At 39.6% G+C, this 22,591-nt stretch overlaps 1 long non-coding RNA gene across 2 annotated transcripts; it reads right to left on the bottom strand.

Moving 5' to 3' along the window:
* Positions 1–2,846: 2,846 nt before the first annotated feature.
* Positions 2,847–21,981, bottom strand: LOC140614711 (uncharacterized). 2 transcript variants are annotated; one of them, XR_012015514.1, is made up of 6 exons: positions 21,749–21,981; positions 16,607–16,674; positions 15,454–15,604; positions 5,629–5,686; positions 5,013–5,109; positions 2,847–3,166 (listed from the first exon to the last, which is right to left on the bottom strand). It is a non-coding gene; the product is annotated as an uncharacterized lncRNA (long non-coding RNA). The 2 variants fall into 2 exon arrangements; XR_012015510.1 differs by lacking the exon at positions 2,847–3,166 and having other exon boundaries at positions 3,836–5,109.
* Between the last annotated feature and the right edge of the window lie 610 nt (positions 21,982–22,591).

The raw sequence follows: 22,591 nt of genomic DNA, 5'->3' as shown, positions 1-22,591 counted from the left end.
TTATGCTTACTTTAAACCACTTTTGACAAAAATCTTTCTGTCCTGCCACCTACAACATGTATCAGTCAAGAAAACAAAAGCTACTCAAGGTCATCTCAAGTACGAAGGGATAGAGTACAGAAAATTCAATTCCAAGATAAGATTGTGAAGGGTTGGAGGAGTCCAGCCACAGCTAACTTTTAGGAAACCGGGCATTCCAGGAACTGTGGGCAGTCACCATGTATCATCTCAGGTGCCTGCAGCACCAAAGCGAGTGATTTGCAGGAGGATTTTTGGAGAAGCTGAGAAACTTCCCATTTGCCATCTTTCAAAGCCATGCCTCACCATAGCTGCTAGAGCGACAATGGCCTCTTTATCTCCTGCCTCCAAGATCTTATATGGTATCTCTCAGTGGTAGAAAGTAAACTTGCCAAGGGAGACACTGCAAATGTAGTCTTTGGGCTTCCAGATTCTGGGATATTGGGAGAACCTAGAAGGAATAGGACTGGTATTTGTATACCAGCAGACAGTCTACGGACAAAGCATATTATTTTAGGACTGTGTCTCTTTCTCCTGTTTCAGGACTGCTGTTGCTGTCTCTGTGTCCCTAACATCAAGTACACTGATCGAATGTAGATGCCCAATATGCTGGTATGCCTCTTAGTTCACTAGCTCTAAAAGGTCATATTCCTGAAACTTGATTTTTTTTCGGTCTTCGTAACTACCGTGAGTAGTTGCTAGATAAATAGCTTTTTTTCTATTTTATTATTTCCAAGCATAAAGCTCAATTATGTTTTCTAATAAAAATGTTGTCTAGTCACTCTCAAAGGTCAAGCTTTATATCATAGTTACCTTTGCTATTTGTGTATTAATAAATAGAAAAACAGTAATGAATTATAACTGTCGACTGGATTAAAAATAGATTTTGTCTCATTGTGTTCTCAGTAAAAAATGCATAAAAATGCAATAACTCAAAAGTTACAATAGATCATTTTATTTTATAAAACACTTGCATGAATATTTTTTCATTTCTTGCAACCTTTCTTAGGGCCTCTTCTTTCTTACAGCCTTGTGAGGAAGGCAATATTGTTTTCCCCTTTTTATTGTTGAAACATGCTTTAAAAAGTTGAGATATGGGCAGCCTGGGGGGTGGGGGGGTGAGAGAGGGGGTGGGGAGGGGAGGGGGAGACTCAGTGGTTTAGCGCCTCCTTCAGCCCAGGGTGTGATCCTGGAGACCCAGGATCAAGTCCCCCATCAGGCTCCCTGCATGGAGCCTGCTTTATCCTCTGCCTGTTGTCTGTGCCTCTCTCTCTTTCTCTGTCTCTCAAAAATAAATAAATAAATAAATAAATAAATAAATAAATAAATAAATAAATAAACAAACAAACAAACAAACTATAGTTCTCATCTCTGTACCACCTGTCAATACTGCAACTTTTGTGAAGACTAGATGTGGTGCAAAGAACACTGAACTAACAATCAAGAAACTTGGGTTACTGTTGCAACTTGATCACTAACCAACTTTTTATCTCAGTATCCTTGCCTTTCTGTCTTTCTGTTTGTCTTTCTTTCCTTCTCTTTCTCTCTTCTTTTCTTTCATATCTAAAATTGTAGGGTGGTGGTAGTAAACTAAACTTCACCTCTGTGTATCTTTTCTCTGTGGATTTAGCACTGCTCAGTATTTCAGGGAATGTTGAGGAGTTTTTCATGTCTTGGCAGTGAACTTGCCATAGAAAATTGTTGCTCACCATTATTTGTGTTTCTGGACACCCCGAAAGACCATCTTTCCCATCCCCTAACTAGTTGATGAGGCTTTGCAACACACTTCTGGCCAAGAAATGTAGATGAACAAATAAATGTGAGGTACTACTTCCAGAGCTAGCCTCTGAACCTCACATGCTCCCTTCCGTTCTTTCCTCCCTTCCTTCACACACACGCGCACATGCACGCACACACACACACAGAGATATTTCTGTTCTATATTAGCAGGTGTGTAAATACTAGATGAAAGAAATGCAAATTAAAACCACAGTGACATACCATTTGGGGGGGCTATACATGAAAAATATTAAACAGACTGGCAATATGAAATATGGGGAAAAGGCCCTCTTATACTGCTAGTGGTAATATAATAGAAACATGATTTGGGAGGCCTCATTTGTCTGTATTCATCAAAATCAAAATAAAATATACTTTCTCCAACATTTGCTTTCTTGGATATACTGCTTGTCAGAATAAGACATGGAAAAGGAGGTTTATATACAGCAACACTTTCAGTATCAGAGAATTGGGAACTGTATGCACAGCAAGCAATAGAAAAAATGATTGACTATGACATTATCAGACACTAACAATTTAAAAGATGCGATACATTGTGGATGAAGATGGCCAATCTCCAAGACATAATGTTAAGTGAAAAATAAGTAGCTGGGCAGCCCTGGGGGCTCAGCGGTTTAGCGCTGCCTTCAGCCCAGGGTGTGATCCTGGAGACCCGGGATCGAGTTCTGCGTAGGGCTCCTGGCATGGAGCCTGTTTCTCCCTCTGCCTGTGTCTCTGCCTCTCTCTCTCTCTCCCTCTCTCTAATGAATAAATAAATAAAATATTTTTTAAAAAAAGAAAAATAAGTAGCTGAATAATAGGTGAAGTGCCTGAGATTTATGTATATAGTGATATCTATATCTGTATCTGTATATCTACATATATCTGTGTACATAGATTGGCTATAAGTATATAGAAATATAGGTTTGGAAGAACATTCACACCATTGAAAACAATGGTCAAACATATGAAAGAACAAAGGATAAGTATGGTTTAGCAAAAGGATATTTTTAATATTTGCATATTTTTCACATTTAGGTACTGATATTTTTTAAATGAGTTATTTTTTATAATTATTTATGTTCATATATTCCTTGTGAGCTTAAAATGGTAATGAGAACTACCAGTTGACTTGTTCTCATTGTTTGCACACAGAGAGGGGTGATGACTGTGTGTTGTTTCTTGGTAACTCCAGTAAGTCCTGGTCTACTGTTGTCAGGTCACCCTGAGAGGAAAGCTTTGATCTGTTATCCTGGCAATGTCACACTGGTTCTCTTGTGCTCCAACCTCACATGACACTCTGCCCGTGATCTTAAGTAGTGGCAGGAAGCCAGCTCGGTGTCACTCCATACTTCTCAGCAAAGACAAACTTTTGTGGTAAAAATAAACAAAGTGTACAGTGCATTCAGCATACGTCCTGGCTTATCTTGTAAAATCTCTGGGAGGCTATTGAGGCAAATCTTGAAACATCAGTAATCCCGACAGAAGTGACCCCTCTTGTTGAATAATGCCAAGTCTTGGCCACTTGCCTCTGGCTGTCTTTTTTTGGAACAGTTTTATCTATCTGCACCATATTTTCAGTCTGACAGGTTGCATGAGAAAGACACATGAATGGGATAATTTGGATAAGGCTCTAATGAAAATTTTCTTAAATTTAGCTATAGACACCCCCAAAATGATAGTCCCAGGTGGTATGCCTTGTCAATGGCTGCCTTAAACCTTGGTTTTTATGGCAGAGTTTTGATCATCCGTAAGCACACTAAAACATTGTAGGGACCTATATCCCATATATTATTTTTTCCACAGGGCTAATCTTATTAAGGTCATATTACTCCTTGGCTAATGATGTTTTGTCACTTTCCATGAAATCAGTATCAGGTTGCCGTAGTTTTTTCTTTAAGTTTTTATTTTAGTTCCAGTTAGTTATTATACAGTGTTATGTTAGTTTCAGATGTACAATACAGTGACTCAACACTTCTATATATCACAGAGTGCTCATCATAACAGGTGTGCTCCTTAATCCCCATCATGTATTTCACCCATGCCCATACCCCAAGCTTTTGATTTTTCTGTATATTTGAAATTTTTCTTAATTAAAGGAGTTAGAAAAATATGATGGGCTAGGAGTAAGGGACTGTGAACACTAATGGGGAGCAAAATATTGCTAATGTTCCTTAAAATCCCTGAGATAGTTGACCAGGAGAATGAATGGTGCATTCTCAAAGGACTTGGGTGATTAACTCAGGGTAGTGATTCTCAACTTTTATCATTTACAAACATGAGCATGGAAAATAATATTTGTATGGCATACTGGTGTAACAACTCAGGTTCCTACAGTTTTCTAACCAACTCTTTTGTTCTTGTGAACAATATCTAAATGTATTATCTTGAAGTGAATTCATGTTATGTGTAGTAGAGTCAAAATAAAGTAATGGCTACCTTCCCTAATGACTCATTTCCCTATAAAAGGCATACTTTACAAATGGGTAATTCATATTAGTGGCTTGTCAATAGCTTGGATTCCTCAGGCAGTTTCTCTATCACTCACATATTTAGGCACTGGTCAGTCTGGGAACCATGGAGTATGAATAATGATATTCAAAACTTCTAGTGGAGGCAGGATAATAAGTTCTAAGTTATAATGTAACTGCTGGATCAGAACATCAGCATCCAATATTATTCTTCCTGGCTGGTAGTCTACTCTGTACTTAGTAAAAGAATCTCTTACCCTATGTGGTCATTGAATCAATGAGAAGGTTTGCACATCCATGGCATGCTACTTGCCACTCCGCCAGCCAGCATGTGTGGCAGACATTGCTAGTTTGCTAGTTGTACCTACTTCTCTCCAACCCAACCCAGATATACCCTCAGCATCCTTTCCAAAAGATGTCCTGAGGCAACCACCAACAATCAGAGGAGGCATGTGAGATTCGTTTGGTAATATGGCTATATTACAATACGATAACATAAGTATTACATTATAGGTTGAATTCTGTTTCCTTCAAAAATAGACATATTGAAGTCCTAACCCTTCACACCTCAGAATATAACTGTATTTGGAGATAGAGTCTTTAAAGAGGTAATTAAATTAAAATGAGGCCATTAGTTATGCCCTCATCCAACATGGCTGTTGTCCTTATCAGAGTAAATTTGGACACAAACACGTACAGAGGGAAGATGATGTGAAGACACAGATAAAGTGACTGACAATTTACCAGCCAAGGAGCGAAGCCTGTCACGGAGCTTCCCCTGTTGACCTCATAAGAAACCAACTCCACAGACACCTTGATCTCAGACTTCCAGGCTCCAGAACTGTGAGAAAATAAAATTCTGTTGTTTAAGCACCCCATCTGTGTCACTTTGTTACTACAGTCCTAGCAAACAAATACCAGTCTCATAAATAGAATAGAAGGATGTGGTGGGGGTGATTAAGAAGCTTCTTGACTTTTATAACAATAGAAAAGACTCTTAGCAATTTGCTGGTACACTCTTAATATTATTCTTTTATATTGAACTATGAGCTATTGACATCCCCCACTCTTATCTGGCTTGTGGTTGTTAGTTCCAGTATTATAGAGTAAGGACTCTGTAAAAAGGAAAAAAATCTTAGGTATATCATAAAATACTAGAACAGACTTGGAAGTTATAAATTAAATTTGTATTAGGAGGAATGTAGCAGTAGGAAATGGCTGTATAGTAATAATATATAATATAGCAATCATGCTCTCCAAAGATGTCCATATCCTAAGCCCCAGAACCTGTGAATATATTATATCACATGGCAAACAAGAATGAAGGTTGTAATTGGAATTAGGTTGTTCATTAGCTGACCTTAAATAGGAAGATGTTCCTGGAGTATCTGGGTAGGTCCAATGTAACCACAAGGGTCCTTTAAAGTGAAAGAGGGAGGCAAAAGAGGAGCTCAGAGTGATGCAGCATAAAAAACTCAACTCATCAGTGCTTGCTTTGCAACTGGAGAAAGGGCTCACCAGCCATGAAATATAGGCAGTCTCTAGCAGATGGAAAAGGCAAGCGAATAGATTCTCTCCTAGATCTTCCAGATGGGAATGCAGTCTGGCCAACACTTTAACCCCAGTGAGACTCATGTCAGACACCTGACCTACAGCACTGTACGGTAGTATAGTTGTGTTGTTTCTAAGCTGCCAAATATGAGGTAATTGGTTATGGCAACAATATGAAACTAATAAAATTTCCAAGGATTGAATATATTTGCAACACTCATTTTGGAAACATACAGTGGAAACAGATTTGCTCTTGGAATCATTGTATTTTTTTTTTAAGATCAGTGCATAATGGATTATTTCTGCTCCTTATCTTTATCTTCATTCAACTCTGCTCTTCTACCTTTTCCCCTCATCCTGCACTTTCTGTTCCTCCACACCAAAAAGCACCAGCAAAAATGCTTGATCTCCATATTTGTTTTAATGGCATTATCTTTATCCAATCATCTACATTTAAAACTCTGAAAACAACTTTGACTCCTTTCTCCCCTTCCCCATCTTACATCTTGTTAGTTTTCATAGTCAGTAGATCTATCCCCATGTGTTTTTTCCTTACTTCCCTTCCTTTTCATTCCTACCACAATGTTTCTGCTTTCTGCCCTTGACTCCTCATGCTTATCCAAATTTCCTAACTGATCTCACAGCTGTCAGTGCCTACATGCACCCATTCTTCCACTCACTATTGCCAGAATAATCTTCACATGCCTATCTCCTTTCCTCAAGGTTGTTTTCCAAGGTCCTCTACAGCGAGGTCCTCGCCTCTCCAGTATCCTCCTGCACCATCACTCATTAATCCACCTACACATGCCTTGGGTGCCAGGCCAGAGGTTCTCAACTGTGATGCACAGGAGAGTCACATGAGTAGCTTTCAAAAAACACTGATTCCCTGGCTCCATTAACCAGAATCTCTAGGTGTGGGCCCTGGGAAATGGATATCTTTTAAAGCTCTCCAGATGATAATAATGTCCTGCCCAGACTGAGATCCAGTGCCTTAAGGTGGTTCTCACACATGGTGTATATTAGAATCACCCAGAAGGCTGGTTAAAGCACAGGTTACTGGGTTCTAGCCCAAGGGTTTCAGATTCAGTAGGACTGGAGTGAAACCTGAGAATTTTTCCTTTTTTTAAAATTTGAGACATAATCCACATACAATAGTAATCCTTTTAAAGTACACAATTCAATGGTTTATGGTATATTCACAAAGTTTCACAACCATTGCTACTACTTCTAGAACATTTTCATCACCCTAAAAGAAGCCCATTAGCAGACACTTCTCATTCCCTCCTCATCCCAGTCTCTAGAAACCACTAATCTAATTTCTGTTTCTATGAATTTGCCTCTTTCAGACATTTCATAGAAATGGAATCATACAGTATGTGGTCTTTTGTGACTGGCTTCTTTCACTTAACACTATTTTTAAGGTTCATCCATGTTGTAATATATTTTAGTATTTTGTTTATTTTATGGTAAAATATTTCACTGCATGCAACACATTTTATTTACCTATATCCAAATGGTAGACACTTGGGTTGTTTCTACCCTTTGCCTATTATGAACAATGCTGCTATAAACATTCATGTACAAATTTTTGTCTTCTTAATTATTTTGGAATATATATATCTAGGTGTGAAATTGTTGGGGCATATGGTGATTCAATAATTGAGATGCAAGACTCTATAATTGAGAATTTGCATTTTTAACAAGTTCCCAGGTGATGTTGAGGTTGATGGTCCAGGAACCACATTCCGAAAACCACAGCTTTACCTGTACTGGACTTCTAAGTCTTCCCTCAAATACCTTATATCTTTGACATCTGTGCCTTGTTGGTCACTGGATCTCAAGTGCTTTCCTTCTCATCTTTACCTTGTGAAATCCTACTCACCCTTTAGGGCCCATTCCCAGGCTGCCTTCATCATAAAGTCTGTGCAATATTTTCTGTGTGTGTGTTTTTCTTGTTCCTCTGTGTACAAGCTCCTTTTGGGCACTGAGTGTGATTGAATCATCTTTGTATGAAAGCCCTGAAGCCTGGCACAATGCCATACATTGCTTGCACTCATTAGCATGTATTCATTTGAACAGAATTCGAGGTCTTCTGATGTAGTAGTTCAGAGTCATGACCTTAATTAGGTGGCTTTATATTTCTCCTTCCTCCAGCATCTGATAAATCCTAGCAACTCAGTACTCTTGAAGTCCTTTCACAAGTTGGTCTCATGATCAGGAACCAGAAGACCAAAGTATAAAGATCCTTTTAAGTTATACCATTTAAAGATTATTTTTACAATTGCTTCTCAGACATTAATATAATTATAATTTTAGAAGCCATGGTCTCTATGGAATATGTTGGGAAATGACTGGGTTAGTAAAATTTGTTTATAGAGAGATTGTATCAAATGTAGAGTAGCACATCTATTTGTACAACTTTTCATGCAACTTCCATAGGTATTCAGTGGAAAATTGCAATGTAGCATTTTCCATTTTCCTAGCAATGCTGAGAATAGTTAAAATACTGACCAAGCCCTCTATTAGCAAACTTATATTTACGGGTTAGTCATACTTCAGAAGACTGAGATGGCGGCTAAATAAGACAGTTTATAATAAGGACCTGCCCCACCTTCAAGATCCAATATATGATCTGCTATTGCTGGTAGTACACATTTCCTCAAGTTTTCCTGCTAGTGCTTCTACTAGTTTGTTTGTAATATACTGAGAAAGTGAAACCATCAGCTAGAATTCTAGCTTATCCTGTCCCACATCTACAAATGTGTCTGCACCTGCTCTCAATCCTTTCATTCTCCTCCATAAGGTGAGCTTCTCCCTCCTGTGCCCCAGAGCCCCACCCCTTCTACTTTCTTAGGCACTTGGCTCCAATAATCATCCAGTTCTGACTCTGCTGGCAGGGGAGCCAAGGTAGGCTTCAGGCACTGCCTTCTCTTCACCCACGTGGAAAGTAAAAAGAATCTCACCAAAGTTTGAATTCTTTTGAAGCATCTCATCTAAAAATTTCTGTAGTATAAGGGATGGTGATATTGTATCTCACTGATGCAGAGGGGAATCTTAAAAACTAGGAAAGATTTAACAATATATTTTATTCCCTTTTATAAGTTGGTCCTTTGAAAATGTTTGTCATGTGTGAATATGGGCCAACAGATGTGGGGAACCCCAAAGGACGTCTGACGTGAAAGGCCCGCAACTTGATCTTGGCCACATCCACTCCCCTCTTCCAAACCACACTTTTGAGCACAGCTTTTAGTTTATTCTTATATAATTTCCACTTTATTCTCTTCTAAAGGCCTGGATAAATGTCATGCATGTCCCTACAGTTGGGTGTGGAATGGCTGGGAAGACCTAAGAGATAGGACATATGCAAGAGTGGTTGGTTCTCTTCTAGTCTCGCAGAAAGAGCAGAGGCAGAAGAGATTGGATCCAGGAGCTCATGCAAGGGTCACAATGGACTTGGGAGAAATGAAGAAGAGCCAAGAAGAGAGAGGGAACAGTTCTGTGTGGACACTCAGTTGGAATCTGAGAGTTAAATTTTCCCCCGTACGGGTTCTAATAATTCCTGACTACACCCTTGGGTAGAATCTGTCTCTCCCCTACTTGTTAGGGTCTAGCTTACTGAATGAATGAACTCATACTTAGTGCTTGATCCTCAGCTCATTGCCATCTTAGTGATTCTCTTACTAAGCCCTTTCATCTAGGGCACCAGTAACTTCCATACTACAAATATAATGAGCAGGTTTCTGTTTATATCTTTCTCCCCATCTCTGAGACATTTGCACTGCTGATAATGTCCTCCTGTTTGAAGTAATCTGCTCTTTGGCATCCACAATAGATCACTCTCCTGTTCTCCTATTACTTGGGTCACTCCTACTTTGTCTTCTTCCTAGAAACCTCTTTCTCTGGCCTTCCCTTGACTATTGCTCAGAATTCTGTTCTCAGCCTTCCTCTCATTATAAAAGCCATAGCTACAAATATTATTGATAGTATTTGTCCTAAATCGATTCTAATGTAGCCTAATCTTGAATTATGATCTCTTTCCACAGCTGCATATTGGATACCCAGACCTGAAAGTCTTTATTTAATTATTTTCATTTTTAATTTTTTCAGACCTGGATATCTTTAAACTCAACGTTCTTTATTCTAGAATTCTTCATTTTGGTGAATGGCACTGTGACCCTCTCAATGACCCAGGCAGAAGCTTGAAACATAATTTAAAACTTCTCCCCTGCCTACTCCTTATATTTCCTCTTACCTACATCCCATATTCAGTCATATCTAGTACATCCTTCTACATACCTCTCGTATTTATGTTCTATCACCACCGTGAGGGCTAACACTGAATAATCATTAAGGGCAAGTATTGTATATCTTATCTTCTTGTCCCTAGAGCATAGAATACTGGCACTATTTTAATATGTTACTTAGACTATTGAAAGAATTAAGAAGTAAGTAATTCAATAAATAAGTAAATGGATCAACACAATATAAGTTTAGTCCTTCTGATTTCAAGAAACAGAAACCTTTACAATGTAAGTCAAAGTACAAAGGAAGGTGGGGCAGCAGGTTTATTATTATAAGGAAACCCATGGAACATAGGTAGATGAACCAAAATTAGAAAAACAAGAAACAGTAAATCAGCCAGTCTGTTAATGCAACAATGTTTACGAACTTTACAAGCTTCAACAGCTGGGATTTCTGAATCTTCACTCTGATTCCTGTTAGGTGAGTTGATTATTATCGGGGGGCTTGCTCTGTTCACCTCTCACTACAACTCACTTTTTAACCTCTACTCTGCACACTCCCTTCTTACCTCATTGAATCTGCCCACTCAGAGTGTCTGCTTTCTCAGGACTTATCATGACCATAGCTTTACCGCTTGGGCTTCAGCTACACATCCCTTCAACTTTAGTTCCTGCTGCTAACTGCCTGGCTCTCTCTGTGTTTCTCAATTGGAGTCCCTGAGGGCAGAAACGTGATAGTCCTACTCAGTTTTAAAATGTCAGCCCACTGATGAACTGCTCTGAGCAGAGGCCCAACGCAGTCCAAATCAGCCCAATTGTTACCATTCACTGGAAACAAAGAGTCCCATGATATAAACCATTCTCTCCAGGGTTGCAGGTTGTGCCAGCAGTGCTAAGAGCAGAAACTGTGACTAGTGTGAACACAAACATGTGATCATGTTGTTTCTGAGGATAGGCAAAACAGGAATTCTTACTTCTAAAGAGGGTGAGAATGTGTAGGAAAAGCTAGAGCTAAAGAAGCCTGAACAGTCAAAATTCACTTAGGAGCCTTGAAAGTACAAAACACAGGATGGGATTCCAGAAAATCAAGAAATCTTGGGTGACCCCAATAGGTTATTGAGGGAAGAGAGCAAGGCTCAGAGCATTTCCTGGAATACTGTTTTCCAACTCTTGATCACCCGACAAAAGACTCAGAAACCGAATGAACAATAAATACTAACTCATTGACTTCTCTGCTTCTAGCCTGGCCCTCTCCAGTTGCCATTCCTATATTTTAGGTAAACTTTTCCCCCACTGATAAGAAAATTTCTTATTAGAAAATTAGAAAAAGAAAAAATTTGACAAGAAAATAAACATCAGTTTATCTCTACTATCTAGTAAGAATTGTAATTATTATTTCATAATTTTTTTCTAGTATTTCCTCCATTTTTCCTAAAAAATTGATTTTTGTGGGATATAATTTTATTCTGTGCATTTTTCTTTAGTTATTATATCTCTAGTATAATAATACATTGCCTAAAAATACAGTTGCAAAAATATTCCACCATAGGTCAGTATTATAATTTATCATGTCTTATTGGTGCCAGTTATGTTTTTTTCTGATTTTTCCCTACTATAAATTAAGGAATTGAATAAAGAACATTCCTAGAAGTAACATCCTGTATTAAAGATAAATATTATCTTTTTAAAACACAAATTTAACCATATACCTTCTCAGCCTTAAATTCTTCAAAAGTTAACTTATATCTTTAGGATAAATTTCTCATTCCTTTAGTTACCGCAATGGATGCTGCTGGTTCCTCCAGCCGGAGCTCCTTCAAACCCTCACAAGGACCCCCATGTTCCTGTCACCTTCTCTACTTGTGTGTGCCCAAACCAGCCATACTCTTGTGCCTGGAGGTATCAGCTTACATTGGTCTTCCGCTTAGGGCCCCTCTCTTCCCCCTGCCTCCCCCATCACTGATTTGCCTTATCCTCTATGATTTGGCTCAACTGTTAATCATCCTACAAAGCATGCCCCATCTTCCAGTTTGGTGTGTACCTGTACTGGTTTGCAGTTTGGATTGCATTCTGCTGCTAATCAGGGAAAATCTCGCTTAGAAGCCTGTATACAAACAGCAGAAGCTTCTGGCATTTGTTTAATGCCAGAAAGATACCAGAGTGAGTGCACCTGGGATTCTCTTGTTGTTTAATTCATGGTTACAAAAGGGTTGTGGCAGCACCAGCAGCTGTCTTGGGCTCCAGATAGAAATACGATAGGTTGTAGGCAAAGATGCTGTACCTGCTTCGGATACGCCTTTTTTAAAAAACAAAAAACAAATGACAACAACAACAACAATAAACAGAAAAAGCAAAGCCTTTTGAGGAACTTTCAGCTGATTTTGCCTTGTATCTCTCTCCCTGGGCAGAGCCATTACATTGGGGGAAAAGAGCATTTAGTCCCTCATCACTCTGCTGGATGCAACAAGGGGTTTGGGAACATGCTGGTTAGCAGATAAATGGCGTCTGCACTGATGGCCTTCTTTGTGCTCTCTCTCACACCCTCCTGGTGCTGCTGGCTCACTCCTGTCCCTTGCCCTTCAGATGATAAGCCTCTTGCAGTCAGGAAGAGTGTTTCCAACCTTGTTTTCCACCATCTGCCTTGAACACATTACTTAACTCATGGTTTTGAACAAATCAACTGCTTTTAGAGACCATCAACACCATATTCCCACTGAGCAGCCAAAGGCAGGAGAGCAGAAATAGCTTCCCCAAAGCACAATATTAAAAAATGGCAACAAACTTTAAAGGGAACGATGTACTGACTGGACAGTTGTAGAGCAGATGATAAGAAGGTGCCAGCAGAAGCAGCCTGAGAGAAAGCCACATGAACTGGGTCGGTGGTTCGCAAACATGGCTGCACGTTGGAATCACCTGGGGCTGTTTTTTTTTTTTTTCAGATTATTTATTTATTTATTCATGAGAGACAGAGAGAGAGAATGGCAGAGACACAGGCAGAGGGAGAACAGGCTCCATGCAGGGAGCCCGATGTGGGACTTGATCCCGGGACTCCAGGATCATGACCTGGGGCTGGTTTTTAGTGACCCTCTGCTTGGGCCTCCCCCCTCACCGTTTAAAACAGAATCCCTGGTGAGGCCTAGCTGTGTGCTGGAGCTGGCTCATCCTTGCTGTAAGGCTCTGCCTAAGGTCCTGTTCATCATGTTGATGGCTTAAAATTGGCCACCATCTGGTATTTCTACCATAGAAATTGGCAGACACTCCAAATCACAAATGAGTCCTCCCCGCCTGCCCCTAAGAGCAGTTCACCTGCGTCCTGCTGTTGGTAGTTAAAAATCCCCAGATGTTTCCAGTTTAAGCAGCCAAGTTTAAGAACTACTGGTCCAAAGTAAGCTCCCTTTTGGTTTCCAGTTTTCTGCCACATACTATATTGGGTTCCTTCTTTTGCCTGAATCCTGCCTGTGGGCAAGCATCCTTGTGTGGGATAACTCGGTTTGCCTGTACAGAACCCAAGTACAGAAGAGACAGGAAAATCATGCTTTCATTTATCATTGTTACTGAGTTTCTTGGCATACTATTCAATTTTGAAGAACCTAGCCACATCTCTTTCAGTGTACCTTTAGGGCTGGATCTATGGCAGCATGCTAATTCATTGAAGGAGGTGGGGGACCTCTGAATAACGTTGTACAGTTAGGAACCTTAATTACCTCCTTCTAAGATTGTAGTTCCTCATTTGAAGGCATACTTGTCTGTAGTGTAATTTGCCAGATCTCACTTCCCTGGCTGAATCTGATTTAAATAAATGGGCCCCACCTCATCCTAGGGTAGTCTTACTATAGCATCCATATCAGACTTTCCCCCCACCTCATGGTAGCTACATGTTTATATACATATATACATGTTATATATATATATATTCTTCAATTTATAGATAGAACACTAGTCAGAGGAAGGATCTGTAGCTTTCCTATTGTCAGAGAGTAAGTAAGTGGATTCAAATCCAGCCAGTGCATCTCCATAAACTGTGTTTCTGGTAGCTTTAACTCCAGTGGAACTACCACCATCAAGTGACGTTCAAGTCTGGCTGCAGAAACTTGGATGCAACAGATTTGCAATTCCCCGTGGGCACCTGGAAATTCCAGGGATACAGAGGACCTGTGAAAAGCCAGGGAGGCACTCTCTTCATAAAGTGGTGCTGGGGCTCTAGCAAACCCTCAAAGCCATTGGGCAGTGTTGGTCTCTGCCCAAATAGGCGGAAGGAAGCTAGAGGACTGTTCCCAACCAGATTTGAGGTGAGGGTCCTACCAGAATTGATTTTTGGGACGGGGCTGGGGCAGCCTGACAGTCTCAGTGAAATGTACATAGCTTGGGGCCCTCTGGGGGAGGTGGGCTGCCACGGGAAAGCATATCAATGCTCTAACTTGGTTTCTGTCAAAACTTAGCTGCTCAAACACCATGCTGACCAACCTAACAGGAAATTCCTCTTAAAATATTTTTCTTGTCTTGGGTGCTAGGGTGGCTCAGTTGGTTGAGCACCTGATTCGCTTTTGGCTTAGGTCATGATCTCATGAGTCGTGAGATGGAGCCCCCCGCTGGGCTCCACACTCAGTGGGGAGTCTGCTTGAGAGTCTCTCCCTCTGCCCACCCCTCCCACTCATATGTGTGCATGCAAGCACTTGCATTCTCTCTCAAATAAATCTTTAAAGAATATTTTTCTTATCTTGAAACTTGATTGTGATTAGAGGGAATGGAAAAATACAACTAAAGTATTAATTTTAAGTAGACACTTCTAAAGAATGTTTTTGTGACAAAAGATGAAATAAATCTAGACACTGACTACCTTGTAGAAGATCTCTAATATGAGATCTTCACTCTTAAACGAGTGGTTTCTAGTACCTTGTAGATGTTAGCATTTGTACACAGGGGACCAAAAACCAGCCGAATAACTCAGTCTAGAGCAAGATTGGCCCTTTGGAAAACATGACCTTTTTATTCTGGATACCTGCCATCACAATAGGTATTTATTATTAATTTATTATTAATATTAATTAATTAATTATTGTATTTCCTTATTGTTTCTAGGATTTTGTTCCTATTTCCTTTTCACTGAGCTTTCTGCTCCAAATAACAGAATGAAAATGCCATTGGAGCTATTATCTTTTGGTGTATTTCAGCTTACCCTTTTATTTTTTTTATTTTTTATTTTTTTTAAAATTTTTATTTATTTATGATAGTCACAGAGAGAGAAAGAGAGAGAGGCAGAGACATAGGCAGAGGGAGAAGCAGGCTCCATGCACCGGAAGCCCGATGTGGGATTCGATCCCGGGTCTCCAGGATCGCACCCTGGGCCAAAGGCAGGCGCCAAACCGCTGCGCCACCCAGGGATCCCAGCTTACCCTTTTATAGTGTAACAGTTCTCACTGCATTTCTCCAAGAGAATATCTTATATTGGTTGAAATTCATGAGCTGATTTTCTCTGTAGTCAGCTGTGTAGGGGAGGAAAACATCTTTTCCCTCTACTCATGTTAGGTGCTCCAGGAGTCCTAACTAACAAGAGATAGATTGACAAGAGAAAAACAAATACACTTTTATTAGCATGTGCAATGTGTATCCACATAGGAGCACTCAGAGATGAGTAACTCAAAGGGATGGTTAGAACTTGGGGCTTATTTGGCATCTAAACCAAAGAACAATAAATATACAGAGAAGTGTCAGGACAAAGGGAAGGGACTTTGAGTTTCTAGAGTAGCAAATTTTGGGAAGGTAAATATACAGGTGAACTAATGGAAGATAAGTTTAGTTAGTAAAGTTTGTATGTAGATCCTCTAGTGCCTATCTCTGGATTGATAAGGGTCTATAGTTGTCTTTGGTGATTAGCTTATGTCCTTCCTGGTAGAGTGGGGAGGGGACACCTCTACAAATATATGTCCTGCTTTTAGGCAAATGGGGGAGGGCAGAGAGCTTCTCCTGTATCTGCTTCTCAATTGCCTTTAGTTCAAAATAATCAATATAATCATATTCTGCTACCCTTTAGCTGGATAAACTATTCATTTCTTCTTGTTCTAATCTGCTAGCTAGGATAGATTGCTGAAACAATTGTGAAAATGAAGACACTATAAATAAAATGAATATGACCATTTTCTTGTTTTTCTGGGGCTTTACTTGGCAGTAGCATTTCCTGGCAGTAATGTGGGTCCTGACCCAACCTAGAAACTTTGTTTCTAACTTTCCTCCTTTCTAACCTCTGAACCTTAAACATCCCTGTAAGACATAAACTATGCTTGGGCTAAGTTTCTTTTTACATGAGTTTTTCACCAACAATATCCTTTTTGTCAATCCCTGTCCCTTTCCAGCTTGCTGTCAGAAGTAGGTGTCGAAATCTGTTTACTCCCTGTCTTTCTGAGGATTTTCAAGTTAACCATTTATCCTGGACATGTCTGTGTTGTTCAAGGGCACAGTGGGAAGAAGCTGTCTGGACAAAATTGTGAATCTGGGAAGTTTTGATTTTTTACTTTTTCTGACTTTACCTTCTTCTCTTTAATGACTTACTTTTCAAACACCTTTATATTTGCTTGCAAAAATCTTCTAACCTCCCATTTAAGTTTATTCACATCATCCTGTGAGTGAAAACATTGAGAGGGGAATAATCGAATGAGAAGAGGAAATCTAAAGATCAGATTTGTATAAAAGGAATATTAATTATATCAATTATGTGGCCTGCCTAGCAGTGATGCCTAATTATCCTGTGATACATTATTGACAGTAGATTGTGAAATAATAGCTAGTTTTGGTGTAGGTTTGACTCGATTAGAATAGTGGGCTGCAAGTACATGTTACACCTTCAGAGCTTATTGCTCGACAAACAAACCTACACCGTAAGCCCAAGTAGGAACATTTTCGCTGTTCCATCAGATTGGAGGAGATTTTCCCCAGTGGAAGAATAGGGGAATCCCATAAAAGGTCACAGATTTCCTGCCATAAACTTTTGCTCCTCAAAATGTGGTCTGTGGAGCAGCAGCGACAGTATGAACTGGGAATACAGATGCTCAGGCCCTACCCCTCACCACCTGAATCAAAATCTGCATTTTAACAAGATTCCTTAGGTGATTCAGTTCACCATAAAATTTTAGAAGCACCCCTGTAAACCATTCCTTCCTTTGCCAGGGGGAGTTGACAAAAGAATGGAGAACATGAAAAAAAATAGGTCACTGCTCTAGCTACTACTTACACATTAGAAGTTGAGCCTGTGGCTTATTTAAAATGCAGACTCCCAGCCCCATCCCAGAGCTTCCCGCTCTTAGGTGTAAGGTGGGGCCAGTCCTCTGCATCTTTAACAAGTATCCTCAAAATGTCTGAGAAGACTTCAAGTCTGAGACCTACTGGCTGGGCCTCTTTACTGACACCAGAGGAAAGGGACAGGCTGAGGGAGCTGGCAGTGTGAGGGTGGGATTATTCTCAAGAAACAACCCAAGAGGCCTGTAAGGAAGAAGACTGCGGTGCAAATGGAGAGGGAGAAAAGTTGGCTAGAGAATATATATATATATGATTTTATTTATTTAAGAGAGAGTGTATCCAAGCAGAGGGGAGGAGTACACAGAGAAGCAGACTCCCTGCTAAGCAGAGAGCCTAGTGCAGGACTCAATCCCAGGACTCTGGGATCATGATCTGATCCACAGGCAGATGCTTAACTGACTGAGCCACCCAGGCATCTTGGCTGGAGAATATATTCTATAGATCCTCTTATATGGTTCTATCTGAATTTGACTCCATTCCTCAGTAATTTGCTGAAATTCACCAAAGTAAGAGTACTGTTGCTATATTTAAATGCAAGATGGCTTAATACCCTCTTCATTTTTCTCACTTATGGTACATTGCCCTCCAGGAGCAATCAAGGCTCTCCCAGTGGCCCCACTGAAATTGCTGAAACAATTGTGGGATGTTTGCTGAAACAATTGATGGGATGTCAAGTATAATGCATTCTGTTATTGTATGTCTAACCACCCCAAATTTCAGGACTAATCTACTCATTCATTTTTGAATCGGGGTGACCATGAGGCACAGGTGGTCACCAGTGCTTCCTAAAGTCCCATCCTAGAGGATATTTAATATTTGAAGGCAGCTCAATCCATATTTGCTGAATACAGTATAAATCTGAAGTTGCTATACAAAGTAAAGCTCAGCTAATGTGAGCCCAGAGACTGATTCATAGTTTTTAAAATGATTAACCCTCCCCTGCCCTAGCTAGCCAGCAACAAATCATCCTTTAGGGCTTTAATGAGTTAAGAGAACACGCTTAACATAAAGGAATATGTCATGGATTCTTCTAGATGTACTTGGTCAGACATAATATGTTTAAGTCGTGTTTCCTATATGGTGTCATTTGTATGTTTGCATATTTGTGAAACTCTGAAATTTTTATACACAGGAAAAAAGTATTAAAAAGTACTCCTGAATTCTTCCAAAGTCTCATTGATTATATGACGTTTGGAGAAGATAAGACCTATGAGAAAGTATGAGGGTAGAGCATGTGTAATTTGGGGGTAAAATGATCTATAGAGAAAGCCACGTTAGGTAATATAAGACAAAATTTTAGAAATATAAATCAATCAGTATATATAACAATCTATAAGGGCAGATGCTTGGCAACTTGTTCCTGGACTTATAACTAATTCAAACTAACATTGTAAGACTTTCTCTAGTTGTTTATCATTCATTCATTCATTAATCTACTAAATATTGAAGATTGGCTCTTCACTGAGCCCTCATGAGTATACTGTGTGAAATGTATGCAGTCTCTGGATTTGCTCTGCTGGTTGGAAAGTGGACTTCAAGAAGTGCTGAAAAAACATCATTGCTACAAAATAGCACGTTAAAACAAAATACCATGACTATGACCATGTCAAGGACATTTTTCATGACAAATTCTACATACCTATATCAAATTCACTAAGTAACCTTTCCTCTGTATTTCACTTTGTTACAGTCTCGATAATCACAAAAACCCCTGGCTTTTCAGGTTTTTTTTTTGTTTTGTTTTTGTTTTTTGTTTTTGTTTTTGTTTTTGGTTTTTCAGTTTTTAAAAAAATTCTTTAAAAAATCTGTTTCTTATTTTAGGGAAAGAGAGGGAGAGAGAGAGAGAGAGAAAGAAAGAGAGAAAGTGAGCATGAGCAGGAGGGAAAGAGGGAGAAGGAGAGAGAGAGAGGGAGAGAGAAGCAGTCTCCCCACTGAGCCTGAAGCCTGAGGTGGGGCCTGATCCAAAGACCCTGAGGTCATGACCCTGAGATCAAGACCTGAGCTGAAATCAAGAGTGGGACACTTATACGTGTGACTGAGCCAACCAGGCGCCTGTCTGGCTTTTCAGTTTCAAACCGTGCTACTTCTTTTCTTTGCATCATTTAAAAGTTAATCAAGGGTTTCTTGGTCTCTAGCTCTATTTAGCTAGACGCTGGGGAAATATACAAAGAAACAGAGCTTGCCCTCAAGAAGCCTGAATTTTGGCTTGCATTGCAAGCAGGTTAGTGTGAATAGCTGATACCTACAGGAAGTTGTCAGGAAAACCTCACCATTCACAATTCCTTCCTCTTAAAATTTGGCAAAGGAGCCAGATTATTGATAATATAAGATGCAATTTTTTAAAATCATGAAAATAATGCAGAGATAAACAAACCAAAATTTATGTCTCCGTGTAGGTAACTACCTATTTCATGTCAAAAAAAAAAAAACCCAAAAAACAAAAAACAAAAAAACCCCACCATTTTTATTCAACTTGGTTTGACGTGTCGGTAGAAATCTGCTGTACTCTGCCGCCACCTGCAGGCGATCTGGCACCAGGGAGAAGGCCCAAACGGGTAACTGCAAAGGGAGCGATTGCTTTACTTTTGTTTATCAAATCACTCTTTTCCTTTTTTTTTTTTTTAAGATTTTATTTATTTATGAGAGACACGGAAAGAGAAGCAGAGACACAGGCAGAGGGAGGAGAAGCAGGCTCCATGCATGGAGCTCGATGTGGGACTCGATCCCAGGACCCTGGAATCACTACCTGAGCCAAAGGCAGACACTCAACCACTGAGCCATCCAGGGGTCCCAGATATGCTTAAATACAGTTTCACATACAATATGCTTTATATATTTGCACAACTTGAAAAACCCTGAAATTTTTATGACATACTCTGAAATATAATGTTATATGTCAATTATATCTCAGTAATAGAATAAAATAGAGCAAAACTTGTGAAAGAAATAATAAATGAAAGAATAAATTGCCACGTTTTGGTGTTCCGTGAGGTAAGTATATCTCATTAAATTGCTGTTTTCTTACTACCTTCTTGGAAGCCCTTCCATTCACAAGGACTTGGCACCCTTTTCTCTGAGTGCAGTTATTGATCTTGGTCAATGTTCACAGGTGGACGAAGAAGAACTAGGATGGGGGTATAATTTGTCTCTAAGAAAAAGTGTACAGTCCTTTGTTAACAACTGAATATTTACATCTGGTTGAAGGTTGTTCTTGCCTTCAGAGGAATCTTCCTTTGATGACCTGATACATAATGCTCATACTCATTTTCAACAAAGTGATTTTATTTTCTGGAATAAACACCGGCCTCTAATTCATCTGACTTGAAATTTCTAGATCCCAGGCCACTAGAGATGCACTGTGTTTTAAATCAAGAAAATTCCTGAGCTTCCTTTCTCATGAGGAAGTGGAGCTCCCCAATGACACAATGTTATCAGCTTCAACTTTATTGTGCGTTGTAGGCATTAAACTTGGTTTTCCAATATGACGGGAAAAACAGTATTCTTGTTTATCAAATATTCTGCTTACTAGAAATTTATCATTTCAAACACATACAATATACCAATTTCTTAAGAAGCATGGCACAGCAGTCATAACTGGTAGTATATTATGTGCAACAGAATCTTGTTTTTACTTTATAAAGAAATAATATGGGATCTTTATTTTTTGAAGCATAACTGACATACAGTATCAAACTAGTTTCAAGTGTATAGCATAGTGGCTCGATATTTTTATACATTATGAAATAATCCCCACTATAACTTTAGTTATCCTCTGTCAGCCTACAATAAAACCTTTTCTGGATGGCTAGAATATAGTCCAGCATCACTTACTACCTTGGTAATTAAACATTAAAATGCTAGAAGACATACATAAGCCTCAACTGGGAATTATGAACTGAGATTTAGCATTTGGAATCAGCTATTGTAGGAAAGGAAGAATATAAATAAGGATATTTAAAAGAGTCAGCTATAATTACTGCGACAGGGCTAAGCTGAAGAAATATTTAAAATGAGGAAGATATTTCTCACTCCTCCCTACTGTAACTATGTATATGTTAGTTTGAGGATGGATCTAAATTTGATGATAAATGCCCAGCCCTGGGAAGAGAGAGGGCAAAATGTTCTTTTTTTTTTTTCCTTAAAAAGAAGGGCGAGGCACCTGGGTGGCTCAGTGGTTGAGCGTCTGCCTTGGGCTCAGGTAGTGATTCCAGGATCTGGTGATCGAGTCCTACATTGGGCTTCCTGCGAGGAGCCTGCTTCTCCTTCTTCCTATGTCTCTGCATCGCTCCCTGTGTCTCTTATAAATAAATAAATCTTAAAAAATAAAGAATAAAAAGAAGGGCATATCACACAATTCATCAATCACATTCTTGGTACCCACAGGAGTTGAAAACTTACGTTCAAACAAAAACCTGCACGTTGACATTTATAGTAGCTTTGTTCATAACTGCTCAGCCTCAAAAGCAACCCAGATGTCTTTCAATAAGTGAATGGATAAATGAACTGTAGTGCATTCAGAAGATGGACAGCTCTTCAGGGCTAAAGAGACATGAGCTATTGAGCCAGGAAAAGATATGGAGGAAACTTAAATGCATATTACTAGGAGGAAGGAGCCAATCTGAACAGGCTACATACTGTTTCATTCCAATTATGACATTCTAGAACATGCTAAACTATGGAGACAGTAAAGTGATGAGTGGTTACCAGGAGGAGTAGGGAGAGGGATGAAGAGGCAAAGCACAGGGGCTTTTTAGGGCAGTGAAAACACTTGGCATGATACCCTAATGATGGATACATGTGATTATACAGTTGTCAAAACCCATGGAATGTACACCACCAAGAGTGAACCCAAAGGTAGACTATAGACTTGCAGTGATTATGATATGTCAGTGTAGGTTCAGCAGTTGTGACAAATGTACCATTCTGGTGAGGGATGGTGACCGTGGAGGAGGCTGTGCACCTGTGAAAGGGAGGGATATAAGAGGAACTCTTTGCACTTTCTGCTCAGTTTTGCTGTGAACCTAAAATTGCTCTAAAATCATAAAGTCTTAATGAAAATGTAATTTAATTTAGGGGCACCAGGGTGGCTCAGTCAGTTAAGCGTCCAACTCTTAGCTTCAGCTCAGGTCATGACCTCAGGGTCCGGGGATCAAGCTCCCTCCATGCTTAGAGGGAGTCTGCTTGAGATTCTCTCCCTCTGCCCCTCCCCCTACTCTCTCTCTCTCTATGTGCAGGCATATA

The sequence above is a fragment of the Canis lupus genome, chromosome 1 (assembly GCF_048164855.1).
Source record: "Canis lupus baileyi chromosome 1, mCanLup2.hap1, whole genome shotgun sequence".
Taxonomy (NCBI): domain Eukaryota; kingdom Metazoa; phylum Chordata; class Mammalia; order Carnivora; family Canidae; genus Canis; species Canis lupus.
The sequence above is the reverse complement of the archived record's forward strand: the minus strand, read 5'-3'. Positions and strand labels throughout refer to the sequence as shown.